The 5,594-nt window shown below is 43.6% G+C and overlaps 1 protein-coding gene across 1 annotated transcript in view; it reads right to left on the bottom strand.

Annotated features, from left to right (window-relative positions):
• Positions 1 to 5,594, bottom strand: part of UTRN (utrophin) — a 619,010-nt gene that overhangs the window by 162,267 nt on the left and 451,149 nt on the right. The window lies entirely within an intron of this gene.

A 5,594-nucleotide genomic window follows, 5' to 3' on the forward strand; every position in this document is an offset into this window, starting at 1 on the left:
GACAACAGAAAAATGGGTGATGGGAAATGTCGGACAGTGTAAGATATGACAAAATAATAATAATTATAAATCATCAAGGGTTCATGAAGGAGGGGGGAGCGGGGAAAATGAGGAGCTGATACCAAGGGCTCAAGTAGAAAGCAAATGTTTAGAGAATGATGATGGCAACAAATGTGCTTGACACAGTGGCTGGATGTATGGATTGTGATAAGAGTTTTACAAGCCCCCAATAAAATGATTTAAAAAAAATCTCACACAGGCAAGAAAAATGTGGATTACTTCTATTCCCTTGACCAACCCAGGAAGACTTGCCTGGGTGTGTCCTTGATGGAAAGTGACAAACTGGGAACTCATAGTCCTGAGTCATACCCTGAATGCCATGAGTGGAAGGCCCTGGACCAATCTTGTCAACTCTTCTCTCTAACTTAACTGTGTCCAAATCATGGTCCTGTTCCCACCTTCACTGCGATGTACTTGATCTGCCACCGGTCATGTTTTCGTGACAGTTTCCTGTGCCCTCTAACATCCTTTTTAAGGTCTCTGAACAATCTCAGCAAACCCTTGGATGCCATTATGACCTAGTCTCATACAAGGATCTCCTAAGGAGCCCTGGTGGCATAGAGGTTACACGTTGGGCTGCTGTCTGAATGGCTGGCCATTCATAACCAGCGCAGCTCCACGGGAACACAACTGAAAACAGCTACGATATCAGAAGCCCAAAGGCAGTTGCTATGAGTCAGCACTGACTCAATGGCAGCAAGTTCGGGTTGGTGTCTGGTATCTGGATGATGTGTCTTTGTCCTGTTCTTGATCTTGTCCCTGTCTGTTTAAGACTAAACAAATGTGTTCCTTAAGTTATATTTGAGATACAGAATCTCTTTTGTAGCCTACAACAGAGCCCAGGTGGCACAGTGGTTACGAATTGGGCTGTTGCTCCTCAGGAGAAAGAGAAGGCTTTCTACTCCCTTAGGAATTACAGTCTCAGAAACTCACAGGGGCAGTTCTACCCCGTCTTAGAGGATCCCTATGAGTCCCCATGGACTCGGCAGCAGTGAGTTTTTTTGGCTTGTCTCCTACAACACACTCGAGATTTAGCCAGTAACAGGTCGTGAGAAGCCAGGGAAGAACTGGACCAGAAGGTGAGGGGGACAAGGTGACACAAAGATGTACATTCTATTTTCTGTTTCAATAAATCCATTGGTAGACTTCCTTGATTCACGAGGGAGACAAGTCTGGGCTGATAGAGCACCACAGAACTGGAGAATGTGTGTTGTTGACCACAATAAACACCAGGACTTCCATTTTAAATAATCCACTCTACACAGGGTGCTGCCTAGGGAATGTCTCATGGGTCCCCTTTCTGTACCAACCCAAGAAAGGGTAGTGGGCAGCAGGTACAAGTAGCAGGAACCTGGCCATGTGATAACATAGGCATCTGGCCCTCATGCCACTTCATTACCCAAATATCCTAAGAAGAATATGCAACTAATGAAAGCTATCTGTTCATATTCTATTTTGCAAATCTGATTTTATTATTCAACTTGTCCTATCTCAATTATATTTAATTACTCATCAGAAATTGATTTAACTGTCAACAGTATTTTATATATATAAATATAATCATCTCACCACCCTGTACCTCTCAATTACACATAAAAGAAACCTAGCATTTCATAACCACCTGGTGAACATTAATTATAAGATAATTAAACTCCAACAGAGTTGTTTAGTATACAAAGCTACAAAGTGGCACTTAGCTGTAAGTTTGAATATCACATGGCTTATATATGGGCTGCCTTAAATGAGCATAACATAACCTAATTGGAATTTTTCTATTTTAATCACTTTGTATTTTCATTCAAAACAATTCTGTCCCAAAACATTAACAAGTATTGGCAAGGGCATGAAGAGACTGTAACCCTCTTACATTGCAGCTGGGTATATAAAAGGGTGCAGCCATTGGGGAAGCCCTTTAGCAGTGAGACATTAAATGAGGAGTCTCCCTAAACCCACCCACCCACTGCCATGGAGTCAATTCTGATGCAGAGTACCCTAGAGAGTAGAACGGTGAAAGTTTCACCAATCTCCCTCGGGTGCAAATGGTTGGTTTGAACTGCCAACTTGGTGGTTAGCATCCCGGTCTTTAACTCACTGAGCCACCAAGGCAGGCCAAACAGTAATTCAACTCCTCTAAAAACTGAATTCATTGCCATCACATCAATTTCATTCCAAGTCACAGCAACTCTATTGCACATAGTAGAACTGCCCTGTGGGTTTTTGAGACGGTAATTCTTCACAGGAGTAGAAAGCCTGGTCTTTCTCCTGCAGGCTGGTTGTTGTGAACTGCTGAGCTTGAGGTTAGCAGCCCAATGGATAATGCCACCAGGGCTCCTCAATTCAACTCCGTCATCAACCTATGCATCACGACCCCGGTGGTGGTCGAACGACCCTATCACAGGGGTTGCCCAATTCATAACAGTAGCAAAATTTCAGTTAGGAAGTAGCAACAAAAATAATTTTATGGTTGGGGGGGTATCACCACAACATGCGGAACTGTATTAAGGGGTCATGGCATTAGGAAGGTTGAGAATCACTGTCCTAGATGAATGTAAACATAAATCCACATAAACACTTGAACACATATGGGAGTTCTGGCAGCACTATAACAGCTAAGCCCATGTATCCATCAAGAGATGACTGAATCAACAAAATGTGGTATTTACATACAATGAACCATTATTAACCCATGAGAAGTGGTGACGTTTTTATAGATGTTATCATATGGGTGAACTTTGAAGACATCATGCTGAGTAAAAGAGTACGACACAGTGTATGATTCTATTTATATGAGATGCCCAGGAGAGGTAAACACAGAGATAGAAAGTAGATTAGCGCGGACCGAGGGATGGGATCCCGGAGGCTGTAAATATTTAAGAGAGCTACTCTTTTCTCCCACAGAGTAGCTAATGGGCTTCAAACACCAACCTTGTGGTTAGTATTCCAAATCTTACTCAGCAGCACCACATCCCGCGAATATTGTTAAATTCCTACCCGGTCCCCCTTCAGAGTCACAGCTCATCCGCCATAGTCAGCATGTCCATCAGTAAGGCAATGATTGCTTCCCCGGTTGTGGTTCCAGACCACTCCTGACTCCTCAATCCAGCCCAGACTATTATGCTGTGAGGGGCATCTGTGAGGGCATTAGAGAAAGGGAGTTCTTCTAGGCTGAGGTTCAAAACTTACTTATTTGAAATTCTTCTCAGCACCTGCCTAAACAAAGTTCTCGAGAAAGGTTTGGGAGAAATGAGCTCATAAATCAAAGAGTCATTTTAGAATGAAATCCTAGTTAAGATTTTAAAACATAGCAGAGCAAAAGATTAACAAAGTGCCAAGAGCTGATTGTCCTGAATTTAGAAATCAATGAGTTCTAGTTGGTTTGGGATTTTGAAGCTATTTTGCAAATGATGTAAAGTTAGCTTTCTCTTATAACCTAACTATGAGCTGTAATACTTCAGCCCATTATTATCATTATTTTAATTCCTAGAGATGTTCCTTCCTCTGCCTAGATCATAGATTCCTAACACGTTTGGCTTAACCCCTTCTCAGGAAGGGAAAAGAACAAACAAAAGAAACTGCTCCACGCTGCCCTGGCGATGGAAAACTTGTGTAGCATTGCTCATAACGCAGGAGAAAGTGCAGGCATCTGCTCTTGCAGCCCCTCTCCAGGGTGGTTACACAAAACATGTCTTCCAACAGCAGCAATCTAGGTCTCCTGATTCTGGGGACTGGAAAATGAATCTCCGATGCTGCCTGTGCTGCCTGAGATTACGCCGACACTGAAGTCCAATGTGAGTTGAACGGGGCTGGAGGTCCAAGCTGTCCTCCTCCATCCAGCGGGCAATTATTGGGGATCAGGACCTTGGGTGCTTTGGTTTTCCTCTGTGTGGTCCCTTCTTGCCCAGTAAGCTGCCCTGGCTGTCTTCAAATAGTCATCATGTTCCCAGAGAACAGGAGAAAGAACTGGCCAGGGCTTTTCAGGCCTATTGGCTCTAAATAACTCCGCCCAACAGAACTTTCTGCAACAATGAAAATACTCCCGAGCTAAGCTATCCAATATGGTCCACCCTAGCCACCGAGGCCATTGAGAACTTGAAATGCAGCTAGTGCAACTGGAGAAGTGAATTTTGAACTGTATTTCATTTTAATTTGCTTAAATATAAATATGAATAGACATCTGTGGTTAGTGGCTACCATATTGGACAGTGAAGCTCTAGAATGTGCACATTGCTCCCGCCACATCCTACTCTTCAAAGCAGGTCATCACACTAGCACAGATGGGAGGAGCTTCCGCATCCCTTTGTGACGGGCCTTGGATAGAGAGAGGCAAGCTTCCTTCTTGTAGCAGCATGCCACACAAGGGAAGGGGCAGAGGAAAGGCATGGTTGGCTGTATGGTTAATAATATTCACAGTGGTCAGGCCAGGTATCTCAGAGGCAGCAACAGTTGAATACAGATATGAAGGAAGTGAGGAAATAGGCCGTGAGAATGAATATCTAGCCAAGAGTAATCTAGGTGGAGGTAACCAACATTCAGATAAAGTTGGGCAGAAACGGTCAGCCAGCCGAAAGGTGTTGTCAGAAATGAGTGCACAGTGGACAGGAGCGATCACTTCTGCAAAAATACCTTATGGAGTGCAAATGAAGAGTTGGGAATCTGTAGTTGACAGGATAGTTCCCCTGGTGATCACCTACTACTTCTTATGCAAATACCTGGCCACATCAAGGACCCTAGGTTTGGCATTCATCCTGGAAGTGCTCTGTGGCAAGATGTCACAAAGCTTATTCACTTTCTCTTTTCATTCATCAGTAGGAAGACCCATACAAATGTGGATAAAGTGAGGTTTTACCTACAAGTAGGACGGCAGCATCAGTTGTAACAAGAAAGCAGCAGCTATTTTCTAAAAGGCAAACAAAACTGTACTTTACAAGTTTCAAGCCCAGGTCGCTCAAGAGTCAAGAGTCGTAAGCAGGGAGAACAGTGATCATTCTGTGTCCACCGAGGAAGTTCAACCTTTCTCCTATCCGAATCAACACAATGTAAAGAAAACAAAATTCCTCGTAATAATCGTCGGTCGACAACATCGAGATAAAGGGAGAAATGCCTGGAGCTGCCACAGATTTCACTTTACTCGAATCCACAATCAACCTTGATGGAGGCAGCAGTCAAGAAATCAAATGAGGTATGACACTGGGCAAACCCACTGCCCAAGACCTCTTGAACGGTTAAAGAGGAAAGATGTCATGTTACAGACTACAGTACACCTAATCCAAGCTTCCATACTTGTGATGGCCTAAGACCAATGGGAAATGCAGGTATCAATTGATGCATGTGAGTTCCGGTACTGGCAAAGAATGGTACCGTGAAGTACAAAAAAAATCTGCGTTAGAAGTAGTACAGCCATGCTGTTGCTTAGAAGCAAGGATGGCAAGACTTCATCTCATGTTATTTTGGACTGGTCATCAGGATAGACATCCTGCTTGGTGGAGGACCGGAGAAAAAGAGAAAGCCCCTCAATGAGATAGTTTGACACAGTG

This window comes from Echinops telfairi, unplaced genomic scaffold (genome assembly GCF_000313985.2).
Source record: "Echinops telfairi isolate 266 unplaced genomic scaffold, ASM31398v2 ScPeMD7_3533;HRSCAF=4204_0, whole genome shotgun sequence".
Classification (NCBI taxonomy): domain Eukaryota; kingdom Metazoa; phylum Chordata; class Mammalia; order Afrosoricida; family Tenrecidae; genus Echinops; species Echinops telfairi.